This window comes from Triticum aestivum, chromosome 1D (assembly GCF_018294505.1).
Source record: "Triticum aestivum cultivar Chinese Spring chromosome 1D, IWGSC CS RefSeq v2.1, whole genome shotgun sequence".
NCBI lineage: Eukaryota > Viridiplantae > Streptophyta > Magnoliopsida > Poales > Poaceae > Triticum > Triticum aestivum.
In genome coordinates, this window is record NC_057796.1 from 84,528,961 (window position 1) to 84,538,624 (window position 9,664).

A 9,664-nucleotide genomic window follows, 5' to 3' on the forward strand; every position below is an offset into this window, starting at 1 on the left:
CGCCCGCCCTTGCCGGCACTGCACGCCGCCGCCCCGCCCCGCTAGTAGAATGCCCGTGCGTTGCCACGGGCCTTTTATTTATGACGATTGCATATTGTTCTATATAACTCCGTGAATTTTAGGCCCCTTCCAACAACATCACATCAGCACCCTTGTCAAAGGATTCCTTTTGAATGGCGACATAATAGATCTCTGTCCCTCTCATACTCTGTAAAAATAAGCATATATGAAAATACACCTACTGAATTATCATGTGCAATAAATATATAAAGAAGGACCATTAGTTGTATGTTCTTCTAATTGTTCAAGACTCATGATTTTTCAGTCCACCAATCATAAAGTTTTGTCAATTGATATTTTCAAACCATCATCTGTAGCCATAGTTCTTATCTCTAATCTATAAAAGTGGATGTATAAACACGTCTTAAAATAAAAAATAAGATAAGCCCATATACAATATATATTCAATGGTCAGTTGCTCGCTTCGAGCAGGTGACCGTTTTTAGTCGGAGTGAGTGGCATCGTGCTTTTTAGTAGAGTTAGTCGCATCCTAATTTTAGTAAGGAGTAGGCTCACTTGGTAATTACTTGTTGGTAATTATTCTCCAGAAATAACTTGCTAGGGTATGTGTTATTTTTCACTGTATAAAAAAGTATGTGATATTTCTCTCTAAGATTAGACAATCATTTAGCAAACAACCACTCCGCCGTATAAAAAAGTATCTGATATTTCTCTCAGAGCCCCAAAAAAACAAACAACCGATTCTTTTCTTCTCATCTTAATACAAACAAAACAGTTCACTATCTGACTCTCACCGCATGGCACAACGCTCACACTCGCATCTCATTTCCCCGGCCTACTCTCCTTGTCACGGCGTCCTCGCCGCCATCTCTCCCCGCCACGGTTTCTTGCTGTCGCTTCCCCTCGATGCCATGTCATTCATCCCACACCTTCCTCTCGCCGCCATCTCTCCTTTCCTCCCTGGTGTCACTCGCCCCCTCCTCTCCTCCCAGGCCAATTCCCGGTGCCAAGGAATGCACATCGTCGTAGCTAAGGGCGACCACCACAATGTGTTTTTCCTGCCATGATATATGAAATGATATATATCATGCGATGCTTTTGCCTCTCTTTTTGAAATAACTATTGTCAAGGTATGTCCTTGTGAGTTGCCACAAGGCCAAACTTTATTGAGGCAATAAGAGGAGCATGAGGGGACAGATCCTTGAAGAAAATCAAATAACCAAAAGAAGATTATGTTTTGGCTATGAAGCATAGACAGGGTCATCGACGAGGTGCCCCTGTGCCGCCTCACTCTCCATTGTACTATCGGTCAGCTCTAACCAGACAACTACCAGTCAGCAGATCGTGGAGCTCGTGTGGGTTAACTCCCCCATTGTGATAAAAAAAAGGTACAAACTACTCCTTTGTCGTGCACACTTCCTTATTCACATTCTCCTTTCACTCACCCATCTGCATCAAGCGCCGGCGACAGTAGTGGCAACGGAGTGTCCGCGGATTCTTGCCTTATCTGACGCACAATGATATGGCTCCCAACCGGATTTGATTGGCCTTGACGCCCATTATTAGCAGGCTGTCACCAACTTACTCACTGAGGTACCATCTAATGACAACAACCTAATCAAATTCATTTCCTGTCGGGCTGTCCTCATAGCAATTTCCTGAGAAGAAGCACTCAATCATAAGCACAAGTGTGAAGACATAACAACATATTGGCCATGCATTTCTAGAAATCTACAATACACATACCATGGTCATAATATGTGATGTCTTCTCTCTTTGTTCCCTTTCATATTTGTAACACTGAGTTAAAATATTCCCTTGCCACCAGTGCAATTGTGAAGTTGCATTGCTCCACATTGCGTCTCAATGCTGTCACACATCAGTCTATTAGATGAAATTTGCAGTTAATGGGGTATATCATAGATCAACATCAAATCTGTTTTTACGGTTTCAAGGTGGGGTTTCATTTCGTATTTCTTTGTGCTTCTAGTGTAGAGGAGTTTAGATTTCACATACATCAAGAAGTAATCTTTGTATACCATAAAATAAGTTTCAAATACATTTTAGTGTATTAGCAACGTTCTACAAAGAGTGTGTTAATAGTGCTAACTTTCCAATGTCAATTGATCAAGAAATGGAAGTTCAAAAATCAGTAACTTGTAGTTGCATGCAACTATGCAGACGGATAACCATTGGGAGATAAATATCAGGAATCATGAACTAAAACTGGCAATAGTTCATCTGTATGGTGTGAAATGTCTTGGTAAGATCATAAAAACAACCAAATTAGACTGTTATCAAACAGCCACAACCCACTCCCGAGAGCAAACACAAAAATGTACTCCCTCTGTTCCTAAATATAAGTTTTTTTTAGATATTCCAATATGGACTATATACTGAGCAAACTGAGTCAATCTACACTCTAAACTATGTCTATATACATCCATATTGAAATCTCTAAAAAGACTTATATTTAGGAACGGAGGGAGTATGAAAAAGATATAGCTAATATGGCGAGCATATCCACATCCATAGTACGACCATAATGCATATCCACGTCCATGTATTCCTGATCGATTTCTACTACAGGTAGAGTCATCACTCAAAACACAACAACACAAATTTCTCCAGTGTATCTTCTGAAGCCGAGTGCAGTTGTATCTCTCTTGGATATTTCTTGAACATTTCGCATGAAAATATTAGGGGTCGAAGTAGAAGATTGAAGGAAAACTTGAGTGAGCCTGCAGGTTGATGAAAGAAATCTAAAAACAAACATAAGAAACAAAACAAGGACAGTTATAAGAAACAAAACAAGGACAGTTATAAGAAACAGAGAAGTGATGAAACACACACCTACAGGCCAACACTGAAGGTAAGACGCAACTGCACCATGAATTTAAAGTTTTTACAAAACATTACGCACTCATAAGTACTCCCTCCGTCCCAAAATAATTGACTCAACTTTGTACTAACTTTAGTACAAACTTAAATCACTTATTTTGGGACAGAGGGAGTATTAATTAGATTTATCTATTGTACTATTAGCATGCAAAGTCACTCGACTAAAGGGAAGCGTCAAGCAACATCCTCTAGGACTGGACTTAAAACGACTACTACACCAACAAAACATAAGCATCCCATAATTACCTATTCTTCTGATTTATTTGTAGGTTTTTCATACTATACCAGGGTTGGGGGCTGCGGAGATGTGGATCCCGAGGAGGCGTCATCGATCTGTATTGAGAACTCTAGATCGCTGCTTGATCATCTTACTGTAAGGAGCCACACCATCTGTAAACCATTGTAGGATACTACAAAATGAATAAAATTTCATTTAACGTAAGTGCATAAAAATAGTATAGTTGTTCAAGGGAAAGCTTAACAAGTAAACAAATTAATGTGGACATTATTCAGAAAGTGAAGATGCCTACTCTGAAAAGAATATGCCTACTCATTGTCATAGCCTCGGTGTCATCAGAAAGAGCCTATCTATGTAATCAAACACTCACTGGAAAACCTCAAGATGGAGTTACTGGAGGTAATGCCAGTAAAAGATAGATCGATTTGTAATGCCAATAAAAGATAGATCGATTTGTAATGGAGATACAATGGGTAATGCCAGTAAAAGATATATCGATTGGACTCACATAATCTGGCACATAGTTTACTGTCACTATCACTCTGTTAACTGATGAGAGTGTAAACACATGCTGTTGGCTAGTAGCTAGTATTGTAGAAATAGAAACTTAGTTTGACCTTGTATCAGGTGATTCCGTCACTACCTCATATAGCAAATAAATCATATAGGTATATAACGGATTGGAAAATAGAAATCTCACCGAGCAACACCGGATATGTAGGACCCAGATCTGGTTTTGATGTCAATTATGTTGTGGCCAATCCCAACCTTGAAGCAATAGCTCTATCTTGGAATTCTTCCAGCTGCATATGAAGTAAGATTTCGAAATTTGGCAGCATTTATAAATTAGGGGCAAGCCAGTCTGAGCAAAATAATGTGACAAGGAATTAATGAGTCAATTTTGATAGTGCATTAACATGAGGTAGATATATGTATATAGCGGATTTGAAAACATAAACTATGAAACAGTCCAAGAGTAGACATGTTTCTGAAACAATGAAATAGTAGCAATCACCAAGGCAACAATTAAGCACTAATTTAATTTTGAACCCAATGTCAATTCTCATCAACAACAGACATCTGAGTACCTTGCATCACTTTATTTGTTTGCAAAGTAGAAAGTTTGAGCAGTTCAACACTTCCAACTTCATATGACAAAGTTTATGTTTCTCTTGTAGCCGTCCACATTTTCTCACATGAAGATGCATTCAGCAATAATTTAGATACCTAGATAACAAAGATATGTAAAATAATCCCAAAGAAATATCTCCCGCTCTCTCAAATGTAACTACATTTACACATGTAGCTGAAAAAATGTGAGAAATACTAAAGCTACTACAGGACAAGGATATTAGCAATAGCACCGGTGGAGCTCTAGGTAGGGCGAGGCAGGATGCCCAGCCCACCTTTATTTCCGGAAAAATATACTGTAATATACATATCCGTATAAGCTCGATCGATGGGTGACAGGTGCAATAAATAGCTGAAAAAAATGAGTTCTCTTTGATGTTGGGCCGTGACTTGTGAGAAGGCTCCTAATTTGGGTCGTGCCCTATCAATGGCTGGACATATGACCCACACGCACGACACACTGAACCAGTCATCACGAAGGTACGAACAGGAACTGACGAACACAACAAACACCACGAGCCCAGGCGCATGTGACGTGCAAACCACAGCGGGCTAGCAGCTAGCCGGCTAGCGGCAACCAGCAGGAGCACCGGAGCCGACGGCGGCGATGCACGCCCTGGCGCTAGCAGCTAACAGCAACCAGCAGGAGCACCGTTGCACCGGAGCAGTCGGCAAAAGTGGACAGCCGCGATGCACGCCCTGGCGCTAGCGTCTAGCAGCAGGAGCTGACTAAACAGCTCATAAATCAATATTGGTTGTCTATCTCTTTTTCACCCTATTTATAACTATAGGAATTCTGAATGCATAGCGTTTACCGTGGATTTAATCAACCTGCTGCCTTCATGCCCACTGCATATGTCTCAATTGAACAACAATACACTTCAGAAGAGTAATCAGTATTCTCCACTTAATCTAAAAACCATCGATCTTCACTTAAACTGATTCCTGAACAAAATTAATGCCATACAAAAGACATGCCGGTGAAAGAATCATGCTATGCTCACACCGGCAAAGAACATGTCATGATATAAGGCAAGCAAGATCTGAATTAGAAAGAACCCATCTTATACTGGCAAGGAAGACAACCGTAATGGAGAAGATTGAGATCGACGCACCTATGGGGGCGTCCTCTACCGAGGCGAAGTTCGGGTCGTTGGATCTCCACGCGACCTTGTACGCGCCACCTGCTCTTCCGAACGTGCCCTTGCTAAGAGCCGCCGCCACCTGCGATGAGTACAGCCGCGCCGATTCCTCGTAGGAGAGGCACCCAAATCACGACCCTTGCAGTCTCATTAGATAGATGGATGGGGCACTCGGCTAGGGAGCGGCGATAGGGGACGAAGGAGGGAGGGAGGGGCTGGGCACTGGGGTGTGCGGCGGCGGCTTGGGGGGAGCACGAGGGAGGAAGAGTACGTAGGTTTCAATGCTTGTTTTTTTTTCGGCCCGTGGAGGATAAAAATCGGTGGGTAAGGGGATACTTACGTGGGTAAGGGAGAAAAAAAATCGATCGAGGGAAGACGTGTCGTCGCTAGGTGGGAGGGAACGAAGCGAACGAACGACACACCAGCGTACCATCACAACCGCAGACTGCTTTGAACGAACGACACACCAGCGTACCATCACAACCGAGCATGAGGGGACAGATCCTGTACGGGGAAGAGGGCGGCTTTGGGTGGTGGAGAGGGAACAGGGCGGCTGTGCACGGGCGTTCGAGGGGGCCCGTTCGCCTGATGAGATTTCTTTGTTATGATTTACACAATAATTTTCTTAAAATCGGTTATTTGTTTTCTAATTAATGTGATTGAGCGATTTTTCTTAAAATTATTTATTTATTTTTAATTAATGTGATTGAACGATTTAAGGTAACATTAATTAATTTAGATTTGATCTTTAGGGATTGATCGTGATTGATTCTACAGTACTAAATAACTTGCGCTAGTATGGAAAGTTCAGATTTCTTTCGTTGTGTGAGAGGGTGACGTGAAAATAAACCGATGAAGTAGGGGAGGGGACAAAAAAATCTACGAAAAAAAACCAGCGAAAGTGGGAGGAGGTACAAAAAACCATGGGAGGTGGGACAAAAAAACCTGAAAGCGAGACTACCAACTGCTTCATTAGGAGTAGAGATAGGAAACAATGCACAACAACATCGCATATGTAACAACAACCGTAATTTGAGACAAGAACATATCATGACGGAGCATTTGTTCATCCGTAGTAGCCGTAGCTGCTGCTGGAGCACATTGTTGATGACGATGTTGGTGCCGAACTGATGCAGACGGTGTTGAAGACGACGATGAGTATCACCGTCTCACTTCGACGAATACGACCCGTGGTGACGAACTTGAGCAGTTGCCCAGAGCACTTTTCAAAAATCTAATTCGTCCTCTCCTGGTGTAGGATCAGAAGGACGAACGGTTCCGTATATCTTCTCTCCCGTGCGCCGATGCACGCCGGCGTTCAGGATGGAGTGACTACAGAGGCAACACAAGTTGCGTGATGAGGCAAAACCCTAGGTTTTTCGATGTGTCTTTGGCCACGACTGGTAAGAAGTATATTTAGGAGGATCAGAGGTGGTACGGTGTCGCGATCACGATCTCAAACTGATTTGGTCCAAGTCAAGAACTTAACGGACAAGTAAACGATCAACTTGTCTTCCAAGACATCAAAAAGTAAAACGACAAAAGGAAGTCGTGCCCCTGCAGGGTCACTGACCGGATTTTGGCGGACCATTCACGCGCATGTCACACGCCCGCACTGTCCCGAGCCCGGCCAACACGCGTCTTCTCTTATTCTCCTCAACACATCACTTAGTGTGATGGGGAGAACCCACTATTTAAAGAGGTCAATATTTCTAACACCCCCACCACCATTTAGAGATTTGCCTTTTCTCACTACTTGTTTAATATACCAGTGTTTCAGCAGAGGCTGTTAAGTTGAACTTCTGCGTAGAGATTTAAACTACATCCATCCACAACTCCACTAGTAGAAAAAGGCCCATTTGTCCCGGTTCTGGAACCGAGACTAAAGCCCAATACCTTTAGTCCCGGTTCGCTTACGAACCGGGACAGATGGGGCTCCACGTGGCCGCTGCGGTGAGCCCAGGCAGGAGGGCCTTTAGTCCCAGTTGGTAACACCAACCGGGACCAAAGAGCATCCACGCGTCAGCAGCTCAGGAGCTGGGTTTTTTCTTTGAGGGGGGGGGGGGTTGGGGGTTTTGGAGGGTTAATTTGGGGTTTCATATATTGTGTTAGCTAGCTAATAGCTAGAGAAAAGTGACCTCTCTTATCTCCGTGCTTGGTCGACGCTACGTACTATACGTATAGAGAGGACTTGACACGCTAGCTAGTAAGAAAATGAAGGAAACCATTAAGTACATAAGATCGTCATGAACATATACAGAGAGAAGTGATCGACCTCTCCTTCTCCGAGAGATTGGTCGAACAACAAGTTTTCGTATATCTATCCGACGCTATTAGCTACATATATACAATATAAGATCTCTTACAATCCCTAACATCTAAAGTCAAGTTCCACATGGTATTCCCCGGCTTTATTGATGATGTGGTCAAGAAAGAATCCTGCCAATTCCTCTTGAATTGCTCGTATGCGATCTTGTGGTAGGAGATCATCCCACATCTGCCAGATCTAAATCAAAGATGAGGGTCAATACATGTGTATGAATGAAAATCAACACAAATGATGGTAATAAAATAAAATTGTGAATATTTTGCTTACACACTTCATACCGTTTTCAGAGTAGCACCGCTTATTCTTGGCCGTCTCGTTGTAAATGAACTCGCAAACGTAGTATCCACAGAAATCATTCCCGCATTCCTGCCACAAGCACTTTACGAGAAATAGAGGTCAATCAAACTGATAAGCAAGCATGCTAAATGGTATTGATGAAACTAGCTAGAATCAATGGGAGATGCGCGGAACTAGGTAGTAGTACTAACTTTCGGGTGTTTAAATTTCAGCTCGGTCGGCAATCCCGGAGTAATTGCGGTGAACTCTTTCCAAACCCTGCCAGACAAGAAAATAATTACTTGATATCAGGAAATTAACAAAGTTGCCGATATGGTGCGATAATGATCGATTAAACTTACTTCTGGAGCATTTCAGTCATTTCCGCATACTCATAGGGATCTTTTCGTCTCGAGGCTAAGACGGTTACTAGTCCCTGCTCAAGCTTAATCTCTAGGAGAATAAAGTGATAGCTGTGCACGCATGCATAACTTATCAGTTACATTACTATAACCTCGAGTAATAAGGGAAACCGAATATGCACAAGATAGTAACACTCACTTGAAGTTGTAAGGAAAGAGTATTTTATCTTTGCTTTGATTTTTCAGCAACAATTTGAGCAAGTTGTCCTCGGTTTCTGAGACATTCTTTTTAACCGTCCATTCATGTATGACATTTGGGTTAATGAACCCAATGTCATAGATTTGTGCTTTTCTGCATTCGACGATCTTCAATCTGCATAATATAGTGAGGATAATTATATATAGATGCAATGAAAGAGCTGAGCTATATATAGAGACTTAATTATAGAAAGTAGTACTTACAAACAGTAGCATGCCACGAGTGATTTGTCGAGGGCCTTTTGATTGTAGAACTGGAAAAACTCGTCAAAATCAACAGTTAACAGTTCTTGTCCAATGAAGTCGTGGTCCTCTTTAATTCTCATCGACAAAGCATCCTTCCCAGACTCGCTGCAGGTTTTCATGTACCATTCTTGGAATCTTTGCATCATCGTTGTTAGAGCAAGAGTTCCATCTTTGACGAGAGGCTTCCCGTACTGGTATCTGAATTCATCCACCTCCATTGTATAAAAATGTACATCGTCGGGCGGGTAATCACCAGGATTGGTACCGGGCAGCATCTGCGGCAGATTTGCGACGATATCGCTAGACACCTTGAGCGGGGCGCACGATTGGTTCTCCTGTTCTCCGAGCTGGGGAATTTTTTCCCACTCCTTCTTCTTCTCCTTCTTCCTCTTCTTATTTTCCTTTTTCCTCTCCTTCTTTTTCTTCTTCTTCCTTCTTCCTTCTTCCTCTTTTCCATACATATATATATATATAAATGATATCCATATCTATACATACATAGCCACATACATATAAAAAAAAGTTCTCTTCCATCTTATCTCATCTCCACGAAACATCTATCTATCACATCGAAAAAAACAGAGCACATTTCAAAATTTAAAACATCATGCATATTACAATTGAAAAAATACATACATATATACAAAAAACATGTAAAAAATATATACATACATAAAAAAATACATATATCTAAAAATACATACATACATATATGAACATCTAAAAACATGTAAAAAATAGCATATATAACAAAAAAAGC

General features: G+C 41.7%; 1 long non-coding RNA gene across 3 annotated transcripts; it reads right to left on the reverse strand.

Moving 5' to 3' along the window:
• Window positions 1–765: 765 nt before the first annotated feature.
• Window positions 766–5,758, reverse strand: LOC123180480 (uncharacterized). 3 transcript variants are annotated; one of them, XR_006491060.1, is made up of 4 exons: window positions 3,861–5,758; window positions 3,208–3,332; window positions 1,768–2,762; window positions 766–1,679 (listed from the first exon to the last, which is right to left on the reverse strand). It is a non-coding gene; the product is annotated as an uncharacterized lncRNA (long non-coding RNA). The 3 variants fall into 3 exon arrangements; XR_006491061.1 differs by having other exon boundaries at window positions 776–1,679; window positions 1,768–3,332; window positions 3,861–4,387; window positions 5,407–5,758; XR_006491059.1 differs by having other exon boundaries at window positions 771–1,679; window positions 1,768–3,332.
• Window positions 5,759–9,664: the final 3,906 nt, after the last annotated feature.